Source organism: Trachemys scripta, chromosome 2, assembly GCF_013100865.1.
Source record: "Trachemys scripta elegans isolate TJP31775 chromosome 2, CAS_Tse_1.0, whole genome shotgun sequence".
NCBI classification, from domain to species: Eukaryota; Metazoa; Chordata; order Testudines; family Emydidae; genus Trachemys; species Trachemys scripta.
The window spans coordinates 239,645,432-239,658,616 of record NC_048299.1 but is presented as its reverse complement, the minus strand read 5'-3'; the positions used below and the strand labels follow the sequence as shown (position 1 = coordinate 239,658,616).

General features: G+C 40.5%; 1 long non-coding RNA gene across 1 annotated transcript in view; it reads left to right on the top strand.

Annotated features, from left to right (window-relative positions):
• The window catches only part of LOC117871667, a 253,284-nt gene extending 246,608 nt beyond the window's left edge, over positions 1–6,676 (top strand). The window contains exon 4 of the long non-coding RNA XR_004644323.1: positions 6,495–6,676. This is a non-coding gene — a long non-coding RNA (uncharacterized LOC117871667). The remainder of the gene's footprint in view (positions 1–6,494) is intronic.
• Positions 6,677–13,185: the final 6,509 nt, after the last annotated feature.

The following is a 13,185-nucleotide window of genomic DNA, read 5'->3' as shown; positions in this document are numbered from 1 at the left end:
GCTGCCATTTTAGAGGAGAGAGAAAAGATTTGGCTACATTTCTATAATTACATAAACAATGCATCATTCTCTTGATGCACTATATTAATAACACCCTTGAGAGTATCACACAAACATAGGAAATGTTAGTAGGCACTTGTGCTTTATAGACAATCTTTTCAATTTTTCCAGTTAAATTTATAATAAATATTGATTTTTTCCAAGTACCACTATCTGTCTATGGGGCACTTCCTGACACTGCAGTATACATGAAGTATATTTAAATAATTTGGCATAGCAAATTTAAGCCTTGAATTTATCATATCAAAATACGGGAAGTTATTTTTCAGAATCACATATAACCTAATGTCTTGCTTAAATTTCTAAGGAGGAACTTCAGCTTTCCTTCCATTGTTCTTCACTTTTAGGTAAGGCTTCCAATTTTTGGTTCAATTCTGGAAGAGAGACAGTCACTCACATCATGGAGAGACCCTTTCTGATAGACAGGTCTTAGGACTCTCCCAAGAGGAAGTCTTTAAAAGAAGCAGTAGCAGTATGTCCTAGTGGATGGAGCTCTGCACTGGGACTCAGGAGACCTGGATTCTATTCCTTACTGGCTCTGCTGCTGGCTTATTGGGTGACTGTATGAAAGTCACATCGCATTTCCGTGCCTCAGTTTCCTATATGTTCTGCACCATTATATGTTTGACTATCACTAACATGAAGGCCAAAGAAGCACAGTTCAAAAATTAGTGGGAAATGGCAAGAAAAGGCAGCTTCTATAACTTTTTATTTGGAACAATATATAGGAATAGTTTAAAGCTTAAAAATTGCCGCTGTATAGCATGACAGCACCACGCTGTAGAAGCATTGTTTCTTCCTTTCACTGAACCATTGCTCTAATGTGTGAATGCTACTGGGTGAACAAGAAGCAGTCAGGGATTGCTACAAATAATTAAAGTGTTAACAAAAAAATTACTGCTGCCAGAGAATATTCTCTCTCCTTCAGACATCGATTGAGTGGAAGTACAAGAGAGACCCAAGGTAATCCAACATGCTCTTTTTCTATAAATACATTTTTCTTTCTCCTTCTTAGCCTATACTTCTTTTCATGTGCTTTAAAAAAATTTAGTAGCATCCACAACTAGATGGAGAGATGCTTACTAAGGATCTAGTTCTGCAGTCTGAGCAACACTTACATGAGCAGTCCATTGTCTGCATGAGTTCACACTACCTGATGTAAGTCAGATGCAAAGTCAGGTCCTACCTTTTGCAGGGCCGGCTCCAGGCACCAGCCTGGCAAGCAGGTGCTTGGGGCGGCCATTCCGGAAGGGGGCGGCACGTCCAGCTATTCGGCAGCAATTCGGCGGACGGTCCCTCACTCCCGCTTGGAGCAAAGGGACCTCCCGCCGAATTGCCACCGCAGATCACGATCACAGCTTTTTTTTTTTTGCCTGCTTGGGGCGGCCAAAACCCTGGAGCCGGCCCTGGCCTTTTGGGTATAATTTCTGTGAAGGAAATGAGATATACATACAATAAACTAATTAGCTAAGCATCAAAATTAGAAATGTTCATATTTTTTGTTAAACACACATCTGCAAGTTCAGCAGCAAATCTTTTGATTCTTGGCTTTCTCAATTCAACATGCACCTCTAGGATGGAAAAGGCCAAAAGGCAGCCAGAGACATACAATGCACTATTAATATTCAGAAAGGAAAAATCAATCTCCACAACTGAAGGCACTCTGTTTTCTTTAGGAAAGTCAAAGGCATCCTTCCTTCCCTTCAAAGCATAAGTCTTATTCTCAACTTAAACATCTTTGCACTTGAAGTGAAACAAGAAAGCATCTTGCTCTTTGACTAGAAACAGCCTGGAGTATCCTTTTCCTTTTACTCTCTCCCTCTCTCTCTCTCTCTCTGTCTGAACTATTTTATCTACATATTACTCTCCACAAAAACTATATAAAAATAATGTTATTAAGGTTGCAAAGTCAAGCACTCAAACATTAGGAAATGCCTGTGCAACCTTAATTCAGCCAATCTGTGCATATGTATTATGACAATCTTTAATTACATGATCACATGCTATTTTTTTCCCACAGAACCCTTGCGTCATTCAGTGGCCAGGATGGATGGGACTCTGGAGATGAATCAGACTTGTGTAGTGAAGGAGGATGTTGTCTGTAGGACCCCTGCCTCATTTTTAGCAAATTTTGAAGGAGTGTAGTGAAGGAGGCTGGGGACTGCAGGAAGGCTCAGAGATTATTGTTGTCTTTCTATTTTAGACTGCGGCAGCTCTGGCAGTATTTCCATCAACTTCAATGGGCTTTGAATCAGGCCCTAAGTAGATTCAAGTAGCTAGATGTAGGATGCTTGGTTGAGGAAGAGCACTTTAGCACTTTCTGGCCATGTTAAAAAATGCTTTCACAAAGTGCTATAAGGCATGGAATAAAGTGAGAAATAGTTAAAGAGCCAAATTTAGGGCCAGATTTTCAAGTGCTGAGCTTCCATTTAAGTGGGGAGCTCTTTTGAAAATCTGACCTTAAGTATATAATCTCATAGAATGGGACTGTTTGGTTTGGGACAGGACTTAGCCTTTGGTTCATATTTTTAAAGGTATTTTAGGCCTTGTGGCACTCAGTGTTGCAGCGGTTTACTGATTTAGGAGCCTGAATCTCATTTTCAGAAGTGATATAGGCTCTTAAGAGTCACTGATTTGATATGATCCTGCAGCACATATTCAGGTAAAGTTCACATTGATTTGAATGGGAGCTTTACCTTAGGGCATGGTTACACTTGCAGATGTAGAGCGCTTTGAGTTAAACCAGCCTTCGGAGAGCCCAGTAGGGAAAGCGCTGCAGTCTGTCCACACTGACAGCTGACAGCGCACTGGCGTGGCCACATTAGCAGCTCTTGCAACAGCCACAGAGAGCAGTGCATTGTGGTAGCTATCCCAGCATGCAAGTGGCTGCAACATGCTTTTCAAATGGAGGAGGTGGGATGGAGTGTGACAGGGAGTGTGTTGTGTGTATGTGGGAGGAGAGAGTGGGTTTTGGGGGGGCTGAGAGCATGTCAGCATGCTGTCTTGTAAGTTCAGACAGCAGCGAACCCCTCCCCCCCACACCCACCTCTCTCTCACACAAAGCATTCCACAGTAATGGTTGCTTTGTCTCGGAGCAGATAAGCATGCCAGCTGTCAGAAACAGAGCTTTCAAAGGACATATTCCTGCAGTGATTACAAAACAATGACAAGAGTGGCCACATGCATCTGACAAAGTGGGTATTCACCCACAAAAGCTTATGCTCCAATACGTATGTTAGTTTATATGGTGCAACAGGACTCTTTGTTGCTTTTTACAGATCTAGACTAACAAGGTTACCCCTCTGATACTTGACACTTGATTTAAGGGGATTATGGGACGTTTCTGGAGGCGGATCAGAGTGCAGTAATGCAACACCTCGTTCACACTGACGCCCGGGTGTTTCAGCCAATGCACACCAAGTCTTAATCTTCTCGCTGAGGTGGAGTTCCAGGAGCGCTCTAGCCCTGGAGTCAGAGCGCTCTACGTGCCTTGCCAGTGTGGACAGGTAGTGAGCTAAGGTGCCCAGTGCTGCTTTAATGCACTCTAACTTGCAAGCGTAGCCAAGCCCTTAGTCACTAAGGGCCAGATTTTCAAAAGTCTTTAGGTGCCTAAATACGTAGATTGGTGCCTGGAGGGACTCCTCTCCTAAGCAAGTGATAAGTCAGTGAGAGTTCAATAGCTAACGTGTTTAGGTGCTTCTGAAAATCCCATTAGGTGTTTATCTTTAGATTCCTAAATACCTGTGAAAATTTGCCCCTAAGAGCCCAATCCAAAGCTCACTGAAGTCAATGAGAAGACTCTGATTGCTTTCGATGGTCTTCAGAGGAGGCCTTAAGTACTTGCAGCATCAGGCCCAGAGCGAGTGGTACTGAAACATAATGTACAGTGGTGGCTTTTGAAAGCTTCCCACTTTTACCCAAGAAGAAGAGATAAGATGGCCTCACCATTCTTGTACTTCCCCATCCTTACTATAGAAATACAGTACATCGAGTAACTGCAAATACTTAAAACCATACACAATTTCCTTAGCTAATTAAGAGCCATCAAAATATATTCAGATACAATATTCTACAGTTTCAAGTCACAAGTGGCTAATTGTTTTTTCATCTCCCCTCTCTATTGTGCTTCCAGCAGACAGACACAGTTTAACCTATGAAAAAAATCTTAATTTGAAAAATTATAATATGCCTTACCAAACTGTCTCTATTATTAGATGCTTGTCTTCAGAGACTATCTCTGTTCTATACTCACTATTGATATCAGCTGAGGTGATCAAGCTAATAGTCTTCTGATTTAAATATCTGGGTGTGGCAGGAAGGACATATTCAGTGAAGGGTCCACAATTCTGGAGCCCCATCCCCCCGCTGGTCCAAGAAACCAGTTGACCTTCAGGGCATGCTGGAAAGCTTGTGTAAATAGATGAACTTTAGAGAAACCCTGGAGAAGGCATTTAGTAGTGGCAGGACACACTGATATAAAATGGCCCAAGGCACTGTTAGGGAGCCAGTGCAGACTGAAACATGGGCTGTGCTGGGTAGGGAGAGTGTATGACCAGGGTCTCTATTGTCATAGTGCCAGTGCAGTCTTGACTATATCTTACAGCTACTCCATTCTGGGCAAATGGAACAGACTCCATGAACCAGCAAAAGAGAATTTGACCTACTTTCCCATCCAAGGATTAGGGTTCTCCTCATTGTCTTGCACATCACATTGCTCCATACATACATAAGAATCCCATTTTCCCACCTCTATCCATCATTCATTTGTCATGCAGTACAACCATTGCATTGTTTTAAATAGATATTTCTCTTTTGCTCTGCTAACCTTTCAGTTCAAGGTCCTTCTTGCTTACCATCATTTTAAAGTGTTTGCCATTCTCTTGCCCCAGCTCATCCTATGGGAACAGCAATTAAAATTGTCACCTCTTCAGCTATTATTTTGGTTTAGTAATTATTGGATATACAGATAAAAGGGCACAGTGACCCTTCAGTTTGATCTCTCTAGCAACACATCATTTCTTCCTATAGATTCTTCAGCTGGGTAATTCTCAAAGTGCTTAACAGATTAACTTCCTCTATATATTTTGCATTGGATGGGCAATAGCCAAGGTAGCAGGAGCAATTTCTGGGGTGGAGTCAAATATTTTTCTGCCCAGTGGCACCCTCTTTCTTCTGTTGCTGGGAAGAAAGTGACTTCAAAAAAGGAACCAAAAAGCTCTATCAGGTTTGGGGGGTAGGGGTTGTGCCAAAAAGGATCTATCACAGTGTTGAGCAGTTTCTCATCACATTAGTGCTGACGACCTTGCTGTTGTTTTTGCTAAGATTACAGAGGAATGTAGAAGTAGCACAATATGAATATTAATGTGTTGCATCATATGAAGGAAACTTGCTAAACAAAGTAATGTTTTCTCTCTGCTGAGGATTTGGCTCAGTTACAACCATTGCCAGGCAGGAGCAAACCTGTAGTGTAGACAGGCAAAGCCACTGTAAAGCCATTGTTTGCACTGATCCAGTGTAGTCCAGTTTCTAGCAGGGCAAAGCTCCACTGGTGTACAGTAGCTGTATTAAGGGTTTGCACCAGTACAGCTACATGAGTTGCTGGCCAGTGATGGCTAAAATCTCCAGAATAGACATTGCCCAGAGCTAAGATTCTCATGTCTGGAAGCTAGAAGTTCTCCTCCTTCTAGGTGTTGTTATGGGCTTGTCTACAAGGGAAATTAGTGCAGAGTAAGCTAAAGTGTGATTTTACAGCTCACTAGCTACGTTCTGCTAACTCCCCATGTGGGCACTCTTACTGTGCACTAAAAGTGCCTTTCTGTACTTCAGGTACTAAAGTAAACCACAGAAAGGCACTTTTAGTGCACAGTGTCCACATGCGGAGTTAATGCAGGGTAACAAGCGTGCTTTAGTGCTTGTCTACACTACAGGTTATGTCAATATAGTTTGTCGCTTAGAGGTGTGAATAAGCCACACACCCCCAAGCGACGTAAGTTATACACACCTAAGCGCCGGTGTGGACAGCGCTGTGGGCAGCAGGAGAGCTTCTCCCGTTGACATAGCTACTGCCGCTCTCAGAGGTGGTTTTATTATGCCAATGGGAGAGCTCTCTCCCATCAGCATACAGCGTCTTCATGAGACAGCAACAGCGACGCAGCTGCATCAGTGCAGCCGTGCTGCTGTAGTGCTTCAGTGTAGACTAGCCCTAAAATTCATAGCCTAGCTTACTCCGCACTAACTTCCCCATGTAAACAAGCATTAACACTGCATGAAAACATAAGGGAAATGGCATGCTTTGTGTCCTTTTGTCTTGATGAACAGGCTCTTCAGGTCCCCAGAGATACACATGTTTTACAGTAATGGGTTTCATGTACATAATCTCCTATCAATTCATCACAGGGCGCTTTCCCCCTCTCTGTCTTCCCTCATCCTCATAGAAAAAGAGATCCAGGATTCAGCACCCTTCTGAGGAGCCACGTGACCATTTGATCCACAGGGAGCCAAGTGAGCGGGTATCTTGGGACCCTTCAACAAAATGACCGTTAAACTGTAATGCTGCTGCAAAAAAGCCTGCTAGGAGAAGTGGCGTTTTAGTGCAAACACAGGTGTATATTTGGAGGTAATGAGTGAGTATGCTGATATTTTTCCTGTACAACGATACAAGTGTAATAACAGTTATTGGACTAGTGTCAACAAGCATTTGATAAGTTTGTCCATTAATATCCAGGAGGCAATGCAGAGCTTCTTTTAATAATTATGTGTTGAGCACAGAATCACACCAGTTATTGGAGTCAGGTATGTGTAGGTGATTCAGATCTGTAAGGTGTTGAAACTTGCTGGGGCGGCATACCCTGGCAAAGTGACCTTTATATATATATTATATATATATATATATATTGTTTTTTATTGCATAGTTTGCGCTTTGTTGACTTGGCTGGGCACCTGCTGTAAATTGCGAATATGTTCCTGTCACCCACTCTGAAAACGAAAGTACTGAATAGTATTGTTCTTCGGTGGATTGGAGCTTATGTAAAACAATATGTACCAGTGTAGCATGCTGAGAAAATCCTGCTGTCCTGTAACCTTTGCATCTCTTATTGCAGGCTCAGAGCTGCAGGCAATATCCACTGATGTATGTGGGTCGAGCGTTGGGGTTTTTTAGCAGTAATTGTTCCCAAATACACAGAACAGGAGATTTCTCCTCTTGTTGAGCTCTTCACATTTTGTCCTGCATGGTACCAAATTCACATGCTCTCAGAGCAGCCAAATAACTGTGTAAAGGCTCATCTATACCCTGTGTTCTGCATCTTAAATTTGTAACATTCACCAAAACATTAACAATTGGTTGGAAATGCTGCTGTAGTGTTTTCAGTGCAATTGTTTATTCTGTAGGAGCCTCTATAGCGACAGCTAGGATGAGTGCACAGTAAATTCTTTGTCCTTCTGCCTCTAAGCAATGAAGTAAAATAGCTTTTTGTCTCACATTTAAGTATTCTTTGCTATTAAGTAAGGTTGAAATGCCTCTTGCCATGGCATGGTCACTGGTATAGGCAGAAAAGCAGGTCTGGGGTGCCATAGAATTATTTATTATTTTCATTGCTATTTTCCCTGTTGACTCTGGCTACATACACGGAGATGGAGCAAATGTCTTATCTCTTTGACCTGACGTCCGTTGGGAACACGCCCAGTATAAAGAGAACCAATTTTAATCTCTCTCTAGTTTTTTCTGGAAGTTGCCTATAAACAAGAAGTAGGAGCCATAGTCATACAGTTACCACTCCAACATCACAGCATGCATTCAGAGAACAATTTGGCACCTGACCCTGTATTTAGAGGAGAGGCCTACATTTTCAACCCTTTTCACCCACTGTGGGTGCCCAACTTGAGAAACTTGATTTTCAGAAGTCCTGAGCATATATTACATATTGAAATCAGTAACAGTTGCAAGTGCTGAGCACCCGTGAAAACCGGTTCATAAGCATCACATATAAGGCATCCAAAATAAGTGGACATTTTTAAGTGAACATAAGAACGGCCATATTGGGTCAGATCGATGAACAGAACAGGGCGATTCTGAGTGATCCATCCCCTGTCATCCAGTCCCAGCTTCTGGCAGTCAGTGGCTTAGGGACACCCAGAGTATGTGGTTGCATCTCTCACCACCTTGGCTAATAACCATTGATGGACCTATCCTTTATAAACGTACGCAATTCTTTGTTTAACCCCGTTATGTAGTTAATATAGGATTAAAGTATACAATGAGCCCCACCAGGGTGGTTTGGTACCCCTTACACTCCTTTGTATTTATTTTGCCTGTCAGCTTTGTCATGCCCCCATACCAATACAATTGACCTAACTACCAGTTAAGCTACAACTAGAGGCTGGTTGAAGATTTTTCAGGAAAAATAATGGCCTTAAAAAAAAAAAAAATTTTTTTTCACATAAAATGGTCAACATTGCTGAAATGTTTCATGTTTCACAAAAAAAAAATACATTTTTCTATTTAAAAACATATATCAAAAATGTACCCAAAACTCCAGTGTTCAGTAAACAAAAAATGTTTTAAAGCATTTTGATGACACTTGATCATTTTTAAAAAAATATTTTTTAAAATCGTTGAAATGTTCAAAAATATAACAATGATTCCACCTCTAATCCTTTCATTGAAAACAATTTCACAATACTGAATGTTGTGAAATTTTCATTTTTTTCAATCAGCCCTAGCATTAACTTAGGCCTCAATTCAGGTAGAGCATCTCTTTTCAGGAAAGCATTTAAGCACTTGCTTAAAGTTAACCAAGTGCTTTAGTACTTTTCTGAATCAGCTCCTATTTTGTAAATAATGTTTGAATTAAATAATGTATAGTTTAATTTAGAATTAACTACAGGGTACTTGAAACATTCCATTTACAGATGGATCAAGGCAAAAAATTCAGATCTGAAACTAATCTAACACCTTCAGGATTTTTAGATCCAGGATTTTGTTCTGGTGCATTACAGAGATTATTTATTTGTACTGCAGGAATGCCTAGAAATCCAAGTAATGGATCAGAGTGCACTGTGCTAGGCATTGTACAAACTCCTAACAAAGAGTGGTCCCTGCCCTGAAGAGCTTTACAATCTGTGTAAAAGATGAGAGCTAATATCTAGTTGCAGATGGGATAAAGAGATGGGAGCAGCACAATGAGATAATACCGATCAGTAGCAGTTACAGTGCACCAACTTGCCTAGTTGTTGTCAAGTTTTAAGAGAGAGAGGTCAACTGGGCTATTTAGATTTTAAGTTCATTTCCTTAGCTGTCCAAAATGTAGGGGTGTTTAGAACCTGTGTGACTGGCTCAGGCTCATCTGTAATTTCCTTTGTAGTCCAGTTATCATGGTAGATATATTCTAAATCAATCTGTAAGTAGAAGAAAATGGTGTGCCTGCCTAAAACAGAGAGAGAGATTTAGAGTTTGTCTACACTAAGTAAGTTGACCTACGCTATGCAACTCCAGCTACGTGAATAACATAGCTGGAGTCTACGTACCTTAGGTCAAGTTACCGCAGGGTCTACACCGTGGAGGTCGACAGGAGAAACTCTCCCATCGACTTACCTTACTCTTCTTGTCGGGGGTAGAGTACAGGGGTTGACTGGAGAGCGATCTGCTGTCATAGAATCATAGAATATCAGGGTTGGAAGGGATCTCTTTGCTAGACCTGCTAAATCGACCACCGGTGGATCGATCTCAGAGCATCAATCCTGGCTGTAGTGTAGATGTAGCCTTAAAAAAATAAAAAGCCCATTTAAATTCATTGGGGCTTGGGAGAGAAGGGTTGACATTGACTATAATAGGAGCCAGGAGTAGGCTCAAAATGAGTTAGCTCACTAACCTCTGATAGCCAGAGATCTGCATTCAAGTCCTGGATTAGATCACAAGTGAAAATGTGTTTGGAGATCTTATCCTCATGTTTATTTGTTGACTTAAATATAGATCTAGGGCCAGAACATGGTGACTGCTGAAGACTAGGATTTAGGTGCATTAATAGGGAAGATGGTAAGTTTGAAAACACAGATTTCACTTTGTCTGAGTCCCTGGTAGGAAGTGTTTCCTTTGGAAAATGTACACAGCAAAGTGCTTTCTTCCCTGCAGCAATATGGAAGCTTAATTCTCGGAAATAGGGTATTGATGATTTCTGATGCATGAAAAGAACCAAGAAAAGACAAATCTAGTCTTCTGCTCATCCCTCGCTTTGTTTTCCTTCCCTTTTCTCTCCTTCCTTATCTTTTCTGGCACTCTTGGCTGTGGGACATACACAGGTTAATGTCCTGGGAGCCCTTATGTCTCCTCTGCAACATGTAACAGTGGGTATGTGTCTACAAGAGCCATAGTGTCTAGACTGTTATTGCTCTAATTTACTCATTCTCCTATAATCCATCATCAGTCCCAAGAAACACATGCTCTGCTGCTCTGCCTGAAAAATCTTGTCATTGTGAAAGCTATTCATGAGATGAAATTTCAAGGCCCTTGTAAGGAAAAATAAGATAGTCACCGTGTCTTTTTTATTAATCTGTCCACAGGAGCCAATTACTATTTACACTTGAATATGACTCAATTATCTCATGAATTAAGAGTAGAGCCGTATTGAGATTTTTGCCCAAACTCCAAATTCCAAACTTCAAGGTAGACCATAAAAATACAATAGGCCTCTATTACAATGAGGGTTATCAAAAGGCATTTCTTATGGTGCACCATCTTTATTGTAGGTGTTCTAAAGAAAGGGAAGAGGACAGACCAAGTGAGAAGCAGGAAAAATGGCACAAAAAAGGCAGTTTAAAAGTAAATTAAGTAACAAAATCAGATGTGGGAGAACCTTTGTGAAAGTTCCATTGGGACTTAAGGAGTAGTCAGAGAGAATAAGAGCAGAGGAAGGATACATGGCTGGTGGGACAAAAATCTATTTGCTAAAGGAAGGAGATCCTCGAAGCTCTGGGATGGCAAGAAATTAACAAGAGCAAGGTGAAAGGTGCAACTATTGCAGACTTTTAAAAAGAGCGAGACTGATTGCTTGGCAGGTCTCACACAGCTTTATTTAGGACTGGAGAGGAGCCAATGTTCAAGTTCACATTTTGGCTGACTTGATGGAAATTCACACATTCTGAACAAGGCCTTTCTATAAACTGGACCTCAGCACAGGACGCTTGCAAAAAGACGAACATTTTAGGACCAACAGGATTTCAGAAAAGACAGAGTGTTTAGAAAAACCAACTTCTGGTTGTTCAAAATGATTTTTTTATGAACTACCTTTTAAGTGGAGGAGGGCTGTGATAGAATTATTTGCTGCTTGTTTCTAGTCCTAATTGGAGCCTAGAGGAGTCAAAGCTGCACAGAAATGAAAAACCATTGAAAAAAAAATCTAACTAGAATTTCTCAAGTATCAGAAAGAAGATTCATTTGAGTTTTGAGCAAAGTTTGTGCTTCAGGATTCTTACTTTATCCCAAACAATGTGACTCATCCCTACAAAAATGAGCATTGCCCTAAATGATTTTTGCCAACACAAGGGCTAGACTGTGGCTTTTAAAGCAGGATGTGTAGTCATACTGCCCAGCAGTGCCATAGGAGAGACTGTTTTTCAAGCAGGCAAAATCTCCTCAGGGCTGCTCCTTGCTTGTGCTTCCATGCAATGGGGCAGAGGGATTCTCACTCATTTCCCCCCACCCCTGCGTGCCCAAACAAGGGCATAAGAAAAATAAGCCCATCGTGTAATAGGAAACCACCAAAACTCCCAATATGTGGATTTGGGTTCATTTCAAACTATTATTCTCAAACTGGTTTGCTAATTTATTATTGTTTTACACATATATTCTAAGCTGCATGTGGCCTTTTATGGAGGCATTGGACATGTTCTCCCAAGCCCCTATTAACACTAATGGGCATTGTGCAGGTGCTTTAGTGGAGACTTCACAGTACAGCGTTTTTGTTACATAAACTATTGGAAAGTGTATTGTTACCTCTGCTAAGTGCCAATTGTATTTGCAAGAGGTATGAAATTAACAAGTACTGTACAAAATTAGCCCCCATCTGAGCTGAATGTATGAGTTATTTGGAAAATATTTGTTTAGTTGCCTTGGAAATAAATAGTTCAAACTTCAGAATGGATTTTTAAGAGGATTTGATAACATGCTCCCTTATGAGAGTTTGAACGCCCGTTAAGTACAAAACATTCTTTTCTAATCTATTATCTGCTCTGCAAAAATCTCAATACCATTTTAAATGAATGTGTAAAATTTCCCAGCACATCATTTGGTGGAGGGTATTTTTACTAAAACTCATTAGCTTTTTAAAATATTTTTCTTGCTCTAATTTTCATGGAACGCACTGAACTATGAGTCAGTCCACATGAAACTTAAAATAGGTCTCCATTTTCTATGCATGTAACTGCTCTTAATTGCACAGAACAAGTTTTGACTGGCTCTGTCCAATTAAGACAAAAGGAGAAAAGGATAATTAAAAATAAATCACAACAATCAAAAGTTACATTTGCAATTTTGCATTAGAGGGCTTTCTCCCTTTGTTTTTGCAGCAGCACTTAAAGGAAATGGAACAGTAACTACAAGAGGCACTGTCCCCGTTCTGGCAAAGCAAATATACTGGTCCTCCTCACACTATAAACAGTGCTTGTTTTCCTGACATGATCAATCGTAATTGTATGTAGAATTTAAATTCTTCTTAATTATAACTTGGTATCTAATTTACCCATTGTGACATAGGCCCTCTATTTTTTGAAAAAATATGCTTTATTATGAGTGGTAGCTCACAACATATATAAGTGGCCTTTTTAATTGGGGGGGTGGGAAAGTTATCTTTGAAATAGATATATCTTGGTTCTGAAGAACAATGTTTTTGTTCTTACAAAAGTGATTACTTTTGTGAGAGAGACTGTTGACAAAAAATGTCCTGTAATATTTTTGGACTAATGTATATGTATGAATACATTGCCAAACATGGAGCCAAAAACAAATTGGCTAATGTGAGAAATCTGAGCTGATTGTACAGGAAAATCTTACTATTTAGAGCTGTACTGTACATGCAACATTTATACAGCATTTGCATCAAATTTACTCACCAAAATATTACACAACCAAAG